Source organism: Lutjanus erythropterus, chromosome 15, assembly GCF_056507025.1.
Source record: "Lutjanus erythropterus isolate fLutEry1 chromosome 15, fLutEry1.hap2, whole genome shotgun sequence".
NCBI classification, from domain to species: domain Eukaryota; kingdom Metazoa; phylum Chordata; class Actinopteri; order Lutjaniformes; family Lutjanidae; genus Lutjanus; species Lutjanus erythropterus.
Genome location: NC_139331.1, coordinates 8,028,882 through 8,044,514, shown reverse-complemented (window position 1 = coordinate 8,044,514; position 15,633 = coordinate 8,028,882).

Below are 15,633 nucleotides of genomic sequence, written 5' to 3'. Positions count from 1 at the left end.
TGTTCGTTATGGACAGACTGTGACTAGCACAGAAGTCCAATAACAGAACACCACTCGCGTTCAGATCGGGGGGGCCGTTCCTCCCAATCACGCCCCTCCAGGTAACACTATCGCCACCCACGTGAGCATTGAAGTCCCCCAGCAGGATGATGGGGTCCCCAGTCGGAGCACTTTCCAGCACCCCTCCCAAGGTCTCCAAGAAGGCCGGGTACTCTGCGCTGCCGTTTGGCCCGTAGGCCGAAACGACAGTGAGGCACTTATCCCTGACCCGAAGGCGCAGGGCGGCGACCCTCTCGTTCACCGGGGAAAACTCCAACACATGGCGGCTGAGCTGGGGGGCTATTAGCAAGCCCACACCAGCCCGCCGCCTCTCATTGTGGGCAACTCCAGAGTAGAAAAGAGTCCAGCCTCTCTCAAGGAGTTGGGTTCCAGAGCCCCGACTGTGCGTGGAGGTGAGCCCGACTATCTCTAGCCGGTACCGCTCAACCTCCCGCACCAGCTCAGGCTCCTTCCCCCCCAGCGAGGTGACATTCCATGTCCCCACTGTGAGATTCCATGTCCTGGGATTGGGTTGTCGGGGCCCCCGCCCACGACTGCCACCCAAATCACAGCGCATCAGCCCCTTCTGAACCCTCTCGCGGGTGATGGGCCTACGGGAGGGCGGGCCCACGTCGCTCCTTCGGGCTGGGCCCGGCCGGGTCCCGTGGGCAAAGACCCGGCCACCAGGCGCTCGCCTGCCAGCCCCAACCCCAGGCCTGGCTCCAGGGTGGGGCCCCGGTAACGCCAATCCGGGCGACGTAACTGACCCTGGTGTTGAACTTTCCATAGGGGGCATATTGTTAATTATTATTGATAAGCATGCACATATTTGTTTTTTTTCTTTGTAAGTTGTGGAAAAAATTCTTCGTCTAAATAGTGAGAGTTGCTAGTTCTCTGAAGAATTACCAAGACGGTGTGATGAATCAGATCTCTTTACTTCATGCAGCATGGAGAGAAGACTCTAGCACAGGGTTCTCTGAAGGTCTTACAAAGCATCTTGCCTTATATACAAAACCACCAGTTGCTGATTCCATAACAATGTTGATTCAATCATTCCTTTAACAATGTATAGGCACACTAGTCTTCCTGAGTATACTGTTCCACTGATTTGATTAATTGATTTTTCACTCAGGCTTACAGTCACCTTCCTATTTCACAACTTACATACAGAGACTCACAAAATTAGTACATTGATTATTCATCAAATTTGTTCATCTTCCACAAAGTAACCTTAGCTTTACTACTATTGCTTATCAAAAGTAAATTTATAAAACAAAACAATTGTGGTCCAGCATTTTTAAACAGTGAATCAGTTTGATATAGGTAGTTGCAACCAAGCCAGAAAAAGAGATAAGTACAGGTGGACCAGGATGTGGCTGCAGCAGGAACAGGAGGTACTGGGCAACAGATTAGTAGGTTACTAGGCAGTGGAACCTCCAGGACACCAGGCAACTGAGGCTTCAGGACACTGGGAAGGTGAGGCCCCCAGGATGCTGGGCAGCTGAGAAGTTTGGATGTTATGAGGCTGACGCCTTGAGAGGCCTCCACAAAGGTATCTCCAGGGCAGGATCAGAAATGAAATGGAATGGCCATGTGCTAGCCCACCAGCTTGTGGCTAGCAATTTAGTTGCTGTCTGGCTCTAGAGCAGGGTCTCGAAGAAAGTAGATCAGGGACCTGGATGATATGGACATCAGGAAGTCTTGGCATTGTCTGGAACCTCGCTTTTTTGAATGATCTGTCTTGAACATCAGGTTCTCCACAAAGGAGATTCCTGGGAATCAGCAAAGGGGGAAGCTAGGTTGGAAGCTAGTCAACTCAGGAACAGGCTAAACTAGAGACCTCTGCTCAAAGTCTTTAGGTCTACCATGTGATTAATTGAACTTTTGTTGGATAATCCTGTCTGCTCCTCTTAAAGCACAATAATGAACTGATAGACTGGGGCCGTAAGTAAAAATTTGCCTCGTGTTAGGAGAATTGTTGTGTTAAAATGCTGATGTGCTTATATCTGCCAAAACAAAAACAGAGTGACTGATAATGATCAAGATAAAACCCTGCAGAAGTATTATGCTTTTCTCTTGTAGAGGGACCTTTGTTATTTTAGTTTATCTTCAGTTCATCAGTTCACGTCACATTAATCTAAATTAATTTGTGATCAATCAAGTTGCCACATACTAATTGCTAAATAATACATGATAATGTTCAGTAAATGGATTAGTGTGTGGGGTCAGTATGAGCATAAAACTCATTTTTGCCCCAGGAGCCCCTACAACAGGGTCACTAAACCTGCTTTGCCCAGGGACAGCTTTTGTAAAGTGATAGGATTATACAAGCATTAATAATAACATTATTTATCAGATAAATTCAATGTTATGTGAACATTAAAAGGCCCATAAGTCATCGTTCTTTGAACTTCTTTATTTTCAAATGAACTGATTTTGTAACCAAACTTATTACCTACATTAACTTGGTGCAAGGATTGACAGATGTTATATCAGATGTTTTACTGCATTTACAAACAGCAGCTGCATTTTAGTTGAACTTTGGTAACGTTTGAAACAGGTTATAACATTAAACATAACTGGAATCTCTTCCATCCTACCAGGAAGAGAAAGAGCAGCATATGTAAGCTCCTTTAGTCTATAATACACACTTATGAGATCAGAATTATCTTCATTTCTGTGTAACTTTTGTTCCTCTTCAGCTAATAATTACACTTTCCATAGCCTAATTTAGACCATCAGACAAAATTGGGATATCTGTCCCTCTTTCCTGTGAGGAAACAGTCAGAAGGCCACCTGGCAGCTAATGGGGGGCAGATTTCTCCTGCTGGTTGCAAGCTGTGAATCACTGACACATTGAAGGTTCTGAGATAAAGTAGTTTATCTGAAAGTACTTTATATAGTTTATACAACTATGTTGTAATGTGGGTGCATTGCTTGGTCACTGATTAAACCACAGCAGAGGTGAGAATGCATGAAATGAAAACATGTATAGACAGTCTTCAGATTTAAAGAGCCCTGCCAGTACTGATTTCTAAATTTGATTCCTTGTGAGACTTTCTGACACAGGAAAGCTGAATGTTCACAAATAATGACTCATTGTCGTTGATACAAACACTTCTGCACAAAAAAGTGATTCTACTATGAAGGATTCTTAAGCGAACATCCATATAGTTTTTTATCTGATCAGTGAAGGAGGGCGCTAGGCTGGAAGCTCGTTAACTCAGGAACAGGCTGGAGGGTAGTAGGCCATTCGCAAGTTGAAACGTGAGCTGGAGCTGGCAGGAGTCCAGCAGACCAGGGGCTGCAGGCAGAATGCTATAGTATAGTAGAATACTGGTTTCTAATAGGCTGGGAGGCTGGCTGGAGGGTAGCTGGCCTGATGCCAGCAAGCTAAGGTTACAGACAGGAAGCTAGTGGGCTGGATGGTAGCACGCAGAAGTGCTGAGTAGAAGATTGAAGGATAGATGCTCACAAGCCAAGGCATGATATTTAGGCTAGCAAGTTGAATGCTAGCTGGCTGAGAAGCAGGCTGGAGGCTAGCATGCTGTATGCTAATGGAATATGTAGCAAGCTTGTCTGCAAAAGACTTAACTGCCTCTCTGTCATCTTTACTACTTGGCTTCTTCGAACTTCTTCACACAGTTAATTCTCAAAATCTTCCTCTGCTGAGTGTGTGTCTCACCTTGCAGGAACATGTTGCAGCGACATGAACTGGCTGGTTTCAGCTTGGCTTAAGTCGGCTGATTAAATGACTTAGCTTGCCAAGATGCCAGCTGCAAGTTTGAGAGTAGCCAGTCAATTCATAGCAAAGTCAACTGGTCAAGTCAGTTACAAGCTGTCAGTAGTGGCAGAGTTTGAAAAATACCAAACACAAAACTGACACAAAATGCAAAGAGTCACAAATCTTGGGCACACAGGGAAGATGGGATCCCTCTGGCCACTGGCAGAGCTGGTGAGGTGTAGGTGGGATCCCTCTGGCAGCTGGTGGCACTGGCAAAAACAAAGGTAGGACCCCTTTGGCAGATGAACAGGTGACCAAAGGTAAAGACCAGACCCTTCCAGATGCGAGTGATAAGGGTGGGACCCCTGTGGTGGCTAGCAGTGCTGGTGAAGATGAGGGCCGGACCCCTCCTGAATCTGGCGATAATGGTGAAGATGAAGACAGGACCTCTCTGAAGGCTGGCAACAGTGACGAAGCACAGGGAGGGCAGCAGAAGGCACCTTAAGAAGTGGCCTTAGGCTGGGACCGGCTGCTGGCATCTGTACCCTGTAGACCTGGCGAAGTTCAGTCTGGCATGTCAGCCGGTGAAGCCAGGAAAAACAGAGACTGCTGCAGCACTTGGACCGAAGACTATTGCACCTCAGGATGAACAAAACTCTGGCCCAGTTGAAGCAGGAGTTGACTGTGGCGCAGTCGAAGAAGGGAATGACTCCAGTCCAGTCGGAACAGGGGGTGACTGCAGCAGTGGCCAAGCCAGGACAGGAGATGTTGTGGCAGCACCACTAGGACTGAAGATGTCAGCAGTGTCCCCACTGGAACTGAAGATGGTGGCTGAAGGCCACACAGCTCCATTGGGACAGAAGATGGCTGGTGTGGTGATGGCCCAGCCGCAACTGGAGATGGCTGTGGCTCAGCTGGGACAGGAGAAAGCTGTGGCCCAGCCAGGACTAGAGATGGCTGCGGTCCAGTTGGGACTGAAGGTGGCAGTCCCACCACAACTGGAGATGAAGATGCGCTGGCAGGTGTGCTGGGTTGATAGCTGAGACTGTGGGGCTGATGCTTGGGTGCAGACGAGGCTGATTGTAAGCTAGAAGGCTGAGGGAGGCTAGGATACTCCATGGTAAACCCAGAATCAGGATTGCTGTGATTGTCTGAAATCTTGGGTCTTGACAAATTAGTTACTTTTGTTAAAGAATAAAGATATTATCTGTGCTTTAAGTCATTGCAGCCTTCAATAGCTGAGCCCAGTTGCACCGGTTCAGAGCACACCCTCTGCATCTCCTAAAACAGAAAAGACTCAGAACTTACAGTGCTAACAAAAGGGCAAACAAAGGCAACCACACATTTTAGCAAATTGTCCATTTTAATGGAAGATACATACATATGACGGTCTGGCTGACTGTTGCAGTGCTCGGAGGGGGTGCATTACTCACAAGAGTCAGACTAAAATGTGAAACCAAAGCACCAGAAGACAAGATATCCTGACTTTTAATTCCTGATTCAAGCCTATACCTAAACTGTATAGTTCTCCTCATGACAAGAAAACTTGAGAATTTCATGTGTAAAATGGTGGTTTGCCACTCCAAAATAATAAAAGGAATAATGATTGTCCCAGGACCCCAGAGCCTCTGCTCGGGGTCTTTAGGTCTACCATATTAAAGTTTTGTTGTATAATCCTGTCTGCTCCTCTGACAGCACAATAATTAACTGAAATTACTGGGGTCTTTTGTTGAAACTTGCATAATTTCCTCATGTTAGGGGAATTGTTGTGGGGAAATGCTGATGTGTTTATAGCGTCCAAAACAAAGTTTAGGCATGAGGGGGGAAGGGGTGCTGGCAAATGCTCCAACTGGAGACTCCGTCATTCTGCTGGGGGACTTCAATGTTCACATGGGTGGCGACAGTGTTACCTGGAGGGGCGTGGTTGGGAGGAACGGCCCCCCCGATCTGAACCCGAGTGGTGTTCTGTTATTGAACTTCTGTGCTAGTAACAGTTCATCCATAACGAACACCATGTTCAAGCATAAGCTCCTCCGGCCGTGTGTCTTGGACACTCGGGTGAAGAGAGGGGCTGAGCTGTCAACTGATCACCACCTGGTGGTGAGTTGGCTCCGCTGGCAGGGGAGGAAGCTGGACAGACTTGGCAGGCCCAAACGTATTGTGAGGGTCTGTTGGGAACGTCTGGTGGAACCATCTGTCAGAGGGGGCCTCAACTCTCACCTCCAGGAGAGCTTTGACCAGATCCCGAGGGAGGCTGGAGACATTGAGTCCGAATGGGCCATGTTCTCTGCCTCCATTGTTGACACGGCCATTCGGAGCTGTGGCCCTAAGGTCTCCGGTGCCTGTCGCGGCAGCAATCCCCGAACCCCGTGGTGGACACCGTTGGTAAGGGATGCCGTCAGGCTGAAGAAGGAGTCTTATCGAGCTTGGTTAGCTCGTGAGACTCCTGAGGCAGCCGACGGGTACCAGCAGGCCAAGCGCGCTGTGGCCTGGGCAGTTGCGGAAGCAAAAACTCGGGTTAGGGAAAAGTTTGGGAAGGCCATGGAGAAGGACTACCGGTCAGCCTTGAGGAGATTCTGGCAAACCGTCCGGCGCCTCAGAAGGGGGAAGCAGTACCCTGCCAACACAAAATTAATTTACAGGCAAATGACTGATTTTTTTATTTTTATTATTTCTCTTACACAAATCCAGCCTTTTTTTTTTAAACAATACTGTAGTGTTTTCTCTTATGCTCTTTTCAATACAGTAGATTAGAACTAGCAGCAAATGACAAAAAAAATTGTATCAGTTCTCTTCTTTTTTTTTTTTTTACAATACTGTATTTTTTTTCTTATCCTCTTTATACCTGCATAGCAAATGACTGGAAAGTGTATTTTTTTTGTAGGGAACCAACTTCTTGCATAGTTTGCATATTGTGTTTGTCTTGTCTATTATCTTTTCTCCTTTTTCATTTAAAGTCTTTGGGAAGCCAAAATGTTTCCACACCTCGGACTTGAAATAGCTCAGTGCATCCGCAATTTCAACCTCGCTTTCGAGTTCGACCCCCGCCATGACTCACGCTTTTCTTTTCTCTTGCTCGCTGGCTGCTGCACTGTTTGTTTATAACCTGCATAGGCACGCTGCGCACCCCGACTTCCTGTTGTAGCTGGAGCGGCGCTAGCACGTCACACGTAGCGCCGCATATAGTGACGTTGAACAAGAACGTAGTTTAACTCGAGTACGCCCTCTGCTGGCCTGGAGGCCACATCGCGATTCATGGTTTAATTAAATCGATTTGAATCGTATTTAAAAAAATCGATTTAAATCGATTTTTTCAAAAGTAGTACTAGTGATAATTCATCCCAAGCACCCAGTTGCAAGCTAATGAGCAACTAGCTAAAATCTAGTGAGCAGCCTCTGACTGAACTCTGTTCTCACCAGAATCTGGTTCTGACCCTCTAGTCTCTCTCCTTTTTCCTCCCTGCATGTCCATTATGTATTTGGGTTTTTAGAATCCAAATAGCGTTGTTAAAAAAAAAAACAAACAAACAAAAAAAACTCTCATTCTGTGACTTTTCTTAAATATGTTTTGTAAGTTGTTGTTTTTTTTTTTTTTTTTTTTTTTTGAAGGTCCTTAAATAAAACAAAACATTTCCAAGCATTTATACCTCCAACCATGACAGTGGTCATACAGACCACAGGTTAAAAATAATACATTTCTCAGGGTTGTTTTCTTGCGACTACAATTTCTTTTTTTTATTAGTCATTGTCTATATGAACTGTTGAACTCAGGTTCAGCTTAAGGGACTGACAGGTTTCGTTGCGGGGGGGTGGTTTCATTTTCATCTGTGGAGATTTCCTTCTGCATTTCCTATATTGTTTTGCATGCCACCTTGACAGCTGCTTTCTTCACCTGCCTAATCATAACATCATGTGTTACCGCCATATACGCTGTTTTGAAGTTTCTTGTCAGATCCTTGCATGCTGCTAGTGTGGGAAAAGTGGGCATCATGAAGATGTTGGCCCATTCTCCCATCCTGGCAGTTACTTCAAGTGTCTTCTTGTCTTCCAGCCTATTGATCCATACCTCCGGGATGTCATACCCATTCTGGCCAACCTGGCTTGTTTTCTGTCTTTGGTCATTACTGGGCCCCATCTGATGTCCTCTGCCGTGTTCTCAGAGGTGTTACACACAATGAGTACTTCAATGTCCTTTTTCTCTCCCTTTCATCGCCCTATTCATAGCTCTTTATGCTCCTCTGTGGTTTGTCCTGCTGCCGAGGATAGGCTCTCTCTGTCTTCTTCCGAGTCATCAATCTCTTCCTCAGATTCGCTGATCTGGTCTCTGTTAGCTAGAGGACTTGTCGTGGTTCCTTCCTTGGGTCTGGGAGGCATTTTCAGCTGATATTTGGTTAACCAATTTTCTGTGTGATTCAAGTGCTCCAGAATCTGAGAGATAGCTTCCTCTCAGATCCTCTTTTGCTTCACTCAGCTGGGGGACCTTTTCCACCTCCTCCGGCTAGGTGCTTTCCAGCAAGCCTTTTTGCCAGAGACTGGTCCTGGTCTGTCACCCATCTGGAATCGTTGTCAACCCTTGGCTCCTCGTAGCTGTTTCTTCCTTTTGTTGGGGTAACTGGGAGGAAGGCCCAGGCCTGGCCTACTGCCAACTCATGTGGCATACTGCCCTTTCCTCCTGCTTAGCTTGGGGTAATGATGTCAACCTCATCTTGGGCTCTCACGCAGGTCTTCTCTTGGCCTGTTCTCCTGGGCCTTTGTCTGGCAGTCTTGTGTGTTCCTAACGGGATTGGGTTTATTGCTGGAATATGGTCATCCTCTTCGGTCTTTGATTTCTGAGAGGCAGCTTTTGCTCTTTCTTCACCTCCACTTTCTGCTGAGGTGTGTTGCTCCTCAACTAGATTCTTCTTTTTCTCCTTCCTTTTCCAGGACGTGGATGTTCCTGGTGCTTGGAAACTGGTACTCTTGAGGAGAAGCTTGGCTTGCTGCTTCAAGAGCTTGTTCTGACTCACAGCCCACTCTACTATGTTCTTCAACAATCGCATCATTGGTGTTGTGGAATTTGCCTCCCTTGCTTTTTGAAGGATATAGTGTTTCCTAGGCCTCCTCTTACATGGGTGAACACACAGTTATGTCAGGCCCGGTCATAGGTCATTGATCTGAACAGGCATTCTAGCACTTAATCAGGTACTTGTATTTCTTTGTATTTTCCCTTTACCCTGCCCGGCCACAGCCTACAACTGTACAAATAAGAGAACAGCGCTTCCCCCAGATCCTTTCTCCTCAGGCCCCAAGATCACCACTTATCTAGTAGACAAACACTCCTAACAGAGCACAGTACATGAGCAAGAGTGACAGATACTGTGATCTAGATCAACAAGGTATGCATAGCTTCTTGTTTTCAACTTATGTCCAATAGAATGTGTGCACACATATAGATAGACGCATTATACATGGTAATGGGTGGGATTCCAAGGCATGTCAGAAGACAGTTAAATACCTTCACACAAGAAGTAACCTTCAGAATTGGGTTGGCAGTCACAATACCTAATGTGTATGGCTAATCTGAATTCCCCTCGATCGAGCTTCATTAAAAACTCCTGTGTAAGTCATCTGGGACTCCCGAACTCTTCTTCAGTGTCTGAGTGAACCATTCTTCAGAATTTCCACTACAATTGGTGTAGCATCACTGGTTATTGCGGTCAGGAGGGCCAAATTCTCTTCTGGCGTATGAACCTCCAGCTCGTTGGCATCATTTTCCTTATGTCTTCTTCCATGGGGTTGGAGTCAGGCTTTTGTTCTTCTGAACAAACTTCTGAGTCACAGCCTGAGGCTTCTGTGCTTTCAGCCTGACTGTGATCATCGTTCTCCTTCACAGGGTCATCAACAATGCTCTGAGCCTCCTCCTTTTGCTGTGTAGCTCTCTCCCACCTAACTAGTACCTTAATCCAGATTTGAACATATTTCTTTGTTTTGACTTCAGTGGGGTTCCATATGATCATCACCACCTGGCCATCAATAATGGTGTCAGCATAGTAATACCCTTCACTGTTAATCATTTCATTCACTTCTTGTCCTACTTTTTCATGTGACCTCCCTCAAAAATGGCTCAGGAAGAGCTGCAAGATAGCATTGCTCCAAGTATGAAGACCATCCTCGAACAATATTATTGTGCTCTATCAATGGCACACTGGATCCTGCGGCATAACTCTTTGGGCCGCTAATCTGCTTCCTCCACCATCCCCGTTCCTGTTGTTTTGTTATCTTGAGTTGTCTGATCCTCAAGGCCTCCCTTAACGATTTGCGTCAGGGATGAGTTGACTAGGTGGGCTACTCAGCGCCATTCACTGGATACAGCTTGGCCATCCTTGTTGGTTGCTCTGTCCCCTGCTTCTCTCCCAGGATTCAGTAGGTGATTCTGCCTTCCTTGCTGGTCACCCAGCAGCACTGCTTCCCTGCAGGACTGCTTGTCTCAGGCGCTTGGGAAATTGTTCTCTCCACTGCATGCTCTTCTCTGTCGCTTGGGTCTTTCTGCTGCATGCCTCTTTTCTCTCGGGTCGTTTCACATGAACAGCGGTCAGTCCTTCCACTGGGGTTCTTCCTCGGACATGACGAGTTCTTTCGTTGAGCCCCACATTGGGCACCACATGTTAGATCCCGTTACCCCTGTTCAGGAGGTACTGGACCAGCTCTCCATTCAAAGGGTCCAATCCTCAAGCCTATGGGTATTTGCCCATTAGGTCTCAAGAGAGGACTGTTTAAGCTGGTGGCGAGGAGATATGCCTAGCTTCTAACTGCCTTCATCTGGACGACTACCCTGCTTGCTCTGGTACAGCACCTGACTGAATAGCCCTAGAGTCAAATATGACACCAGCCATGCCCGTTGATAAATTTATTGCAAAAATTAAGCAAAGGCAAGTATATGGCTCAAATTGATTCAAAATTGATTGTTCATATCAAATCATAATGAATAGATATGTCTCTGATACTGAAGAATATTAAGTTTCAAACCCTGATGTAAGATGCTGTTGCTGGATGGTAAAATGTCCAATTTGGAGAGAAAGAGGGAAGTGGTGTACGGTGGATAAAGTCCTTCCTCGACTGCTGAACTGTTGACTCCTGTAGAAACTCCCAACTTTATCCAAAGTCCAAAGAGTCTCTAGCAAATCCTCTGTCCTTGATGGCAGAGGGAACAAAAGAAAACCTTTATATCCAATTATAATCCCACAGCTGGAAATACAACATCAGAAAAACATAAAAATGGCCCTGACTGCCTGTTGGGTTTAGCCACTTGTTCCAAAGGACCTAATTTGTGCATCTGTGAACCATCGTCAGTAACCATGCTGGAGGTGCTGCTCTTTAAAGGGCGTGGTCAAGCCATTTGGCCATCGTTGAAACTCATGTCGTAAATTCAGACCTGGACTGTTAATGAACATGTGGAAAACAACAAACATTACTGTTAAGTCCAAAATATTTCATGTATGTTGGTGAAACATGCCGGTAGCAGTGTCAAAAACCACATCACACATAAATGTTCACCAAGACTGATGCATGTGCCAAATTTGGTGAGTTTTTGAGTATGTTTAATCCCTCAAAAGTGCAAATTGTTTTTGGGGTAAATATAAGCAATTGCAATTTGATCCTCACACCAGAAGTGCCTGGGACCTTATTACTGGGGCCTTATGGTTGAAACTTGCATCATTATCTCATGTTAGGGGAATTTTTGTGTTAAAATGCTGATGTGCTTGTAGCTTCCAAAACAAAATAAAGTTTATGCACGATGAAGTATAACCTAAGAGTGACTGTTGTGAAACTGTAATGATGAAGATAAAAACCTGGAGGAGTGTTAAATTTTTCTCTCTTTCATAAAAGATTTTCTGTTTATCATGACACTTGATGCCCCATCAAATTAAGGGGCCTTTATTATTTCAGTTTATCTTGTGCTCAAGTATCTCATTAATCTAAATTAATTTGTGCTGAATCAAATTGCCACATCCTAATTGCAAAATAACACACAATAATGTACAGTGAATGGGTTAATATGTGGGATCATTATGTCTGAACTTCATTTTTGTCTCAGGAACCCATACGACAAGGTTACTCAACTTGCTTTGCCCAGGGCCCACTTTTACAAAATGACAGGAGGCCAGAGTCTATTTAATAAACAATTATCAATAATAACACAAGTTATCAGATGAAATGAATAAACACTAAAAGACTTGCACCTCATTTTTCTTTGAAATTCTTAATTGTTTTTTTAACCTTAACCTTTTTTTCTGCACATACAAACTTAAACTGCATTCTAGGTTTGCTCTGATAACGTTTGAAGAAGATTACATGGAGGTTACTGGAACCTCTTTCATCCTACCAGGAACAACAAGAGCAGCATATTTAACTATTGTAGGATGGAATACACATCTATGGGATCAGAATTATCCTCATTTCTGTGTTCCTCTTCAATAATTGCACTTTTCACAGCCTGAAAGTTCATCATGCAAATCAGTCTTCTCTCTGTCACTAACAGCCTAATTTAGACCATCAGCCAAAATTGGCATATCTCTCCCTCCTTCCTGAGAAAAACAGTGTGAATTTCTTTTTGTTATGAAGAAGAAAACAGCCAGAGGGCCACCTGGCAGGCATTTGGGACCAGATCTCACCAGTTGGCCACAAGTTCTGTATCACTGACACATAAAAGGTTTTGACATAAAGTAGTTTTTAATAGCAACATTCTGTGTCACATGATTTTCATTTACATTAAAGTGTAAATATTAAATTCAATCTACTATAAAGACTTCTAAAATTCACATCCATATTTTTTTATCTGATCAGAGAAAAAAAGTAATCCACCATTCTTTACTTGAGCTGTGCTTGTGCACAGAGAGTGAAAACTATGAGTTAACTCTCTTCATTAAAATCTACACAATGTTGTGGACAATATGCAACTTGTGAACTGATTTAAATGTTATTGCAAATGAAGGACTCAGTCATTCTGTTTTACTGACTGACAGTAATTAAATTTTATTCTATTTCTTTTTCTGTTTACATCTGAAACCAAAACAACTCATCAAGGCAGACTACAGTAAATCCTTAATTTTTATTCACAGAGAACTTCAGAGCTGTACTTCTGCATTCAATATGGAACATTTGACTGAAAACATGCAGTAAGAAATGTGGAAAACTATGAGATATATGGATTCTGTGACATTTCTATGCCTTAACGTTGAGATTGTTGTATTTACTGTTTACTATGTACTGCTGTCTGTGTACTGAGTTGTGCATTCAGATAATTTATGAATAGTACAGTGGCAAATTTCATATAAGCTGCAGTAGAAAGAGATGTAAATCTTCAGAGCCAAACTAGTGATGATTACCAGCAAGTCATGAGTCAAGAGAGCTTAGAATGAGTAAAATCACCTTGAAATATTTTCCCAGAAATGATCATTCTGAAAGCTGATCGAAACCAGCTGTAAAAGAAACCATAGATGAATGGATTGAGCATTGAATTGAACCATCCAAGCCACATACATGCATAATACAAAGAAAATGGTATGTTGTAATTAATATAGGGTTTCAAGGTCCAACAAAGAAAGAAAGGAATCCAACAGATCAGAAAAAGTCCCATCACAATAGCCAGAGTTTTAGTGGCCTTTCTCTCCATCTTACTTTCAGACTTTGTGCTCTGACAGGTTGTGTTCTGGATGCTGCGTGCCTGTCTCTGTGCCACAATCAAAATCTTTAGGTAGATGGCACACATTATGATAGCTGGGAGGTAAAAAGACAGTACATGTTGTAAAATTACAATTGTGATGCTAAGAGCAGATAGACACCAGCTCATCAGGATCATGATCACAGTAACACGGACATTTATTTTAGTTCTGTACCTCAGAGGCTGACACACAGCATAATATCTGTCAACAGAAATAAAGCACAAGTTCCAAACAGAAGTTGCGCACAGATAGAGATCAATAAAGCCTAGTACCCAACAAGAAATGGCCGTATCTGGTAACACAACATAAAGCAAAAGTAAAACCCCAACAAGCAGGTCAGCTACAGCAAGAGAGAGGATGAGGAAGTTTGTAGGAGTGTGGAGCTGTTTGAAGTAAATGATGGAGGTTATTACAAGAAGGTTCCCACATATTGTAAGAGATGATAAAGAACCAACAAAAATGTATAATAAATAAATGGAGGCAGTGTCTGCTGCTGTACCAGATACATCTGGTGTTATATAACAGAGAACTGTTTTCTGAAAAACATGATCAGAGCTGTTGACAAATGATTTAGGTTCCATGCATGAATGATCTCTAATAGTCAGATAAAATTTGCAGTAACATACCTTACAAAAAGAAAATTAATAGTTTCTAGTTTTCTGTAGAGAAAAATTTTCAGTTAAGTTCAGTGCTCTGTGTGTTTCACACTGTGCCTGTTTGGTTTGTGCATCTGTACTGATGGGAGCTCTTGGTCTGTGTCACTGAGCAGTATATTGATCTGTTAGTCTTCTGAGCTGATTAGCATATCATGGTCAGGTGACCCTCTCAAAGGGATTCTCAATGTAGTTCAAATTGGTAGTAAAACAAGAAACCAGAGCAACAGAGGCTGAGATTTTTGGAGTTTTAGTTAAATAAAATGTTGGGTCAGTCCCATTATGCAAATTTCTACATTCATTGTCATGGTGACAAAAATAAATTCTTCATTGAGGCTGTGAAACAGTCACAATTTGGTTAGGTTACAGTAGGCCCAAGTTTGACAGCCAGATCATTTGGGGAACGTGTGGTTATTTACATTCCTCAAGTGTGATAATTTACCCCAAACAGCCAGTCACAAGTTAATGAACAACTAGCTAAAATCTAGTGAGCAGCCTCTGACTGAACTCACACCAGACTCTGGTTCTGTTAGGATCCTCTCGTCTTACTTCTTTTTCCTCTCTGTATGTCCATGATGTAACTTTAAAGTACATTTCTCCCACAGTCAGCAGTCAACATGGACAGAGAGACTAATGAAGATAAGTAAAAGTCCATTTAAAACCACTGCATATCACATTTTGAACTTGTGTTTTATATCAGCATAAGACAGGGCTCTGATTATATGTCTGTTTTGGAATCACTGGGACTTTCCACAGTCTGAGGCAGACACACCAAATGTTATTTTTCAAAGTAGCGTTGTGAGAGTCTGTGTTAACAAGGTAGGCAAGTCCACTTCTGGCACTGAGAGCTGCACAAAAAGCCATCTATAAAAATGTCTTTTTCTCTGCTCTGCTGGACACACAACAGCTGAGTATCACAACACTTGCTTATTCGAGGGGGAGAAAAAGAGGTTGTCATGGGTTGGCCACGGCTGGCAAGATGGCAGGTCGGGCTCACTTTGGCCCCTCACCAGAGTATGTGTGCACTGGCCTGTTTCAACTTGACTAAAGTTGGCTGATTATGTGACTCAGCTTGTCAAGACACCAGCCAGTTTTAGAACAGCCAATGAACTCATAGCAAGGTCAGCCGGTCAAGTCAGTTAATAACTGTCAGTAATGGCACAGTTTTTGATGGACGAAAAAGAGGTTGATCTTGTCAGATGGTTTAAGGAGCAGCCATGTCTGTATGACACAGGGGTTTTTGGGTTTGGGTGGTGCGTGGGGATGTTTATTTTTGCTCCGCACATAAACACTTTCCTCTCCTAGTGGGTCAACTGAGGTGTCAATCAAAATATTACAGAGCACCGACCATTTTGATAGCCACATATTGATTTTCATGCGAACATGAGTTATGACAGAAAAAATGAATGTTTTTGACATCTGCCCAATTTGAAAATCATGACCCAGCTCTGCTTTGCTATTTATTGATTGAAAAATGTATTTTTGGCATATTATTGTACTGAACCGGATCAACTGG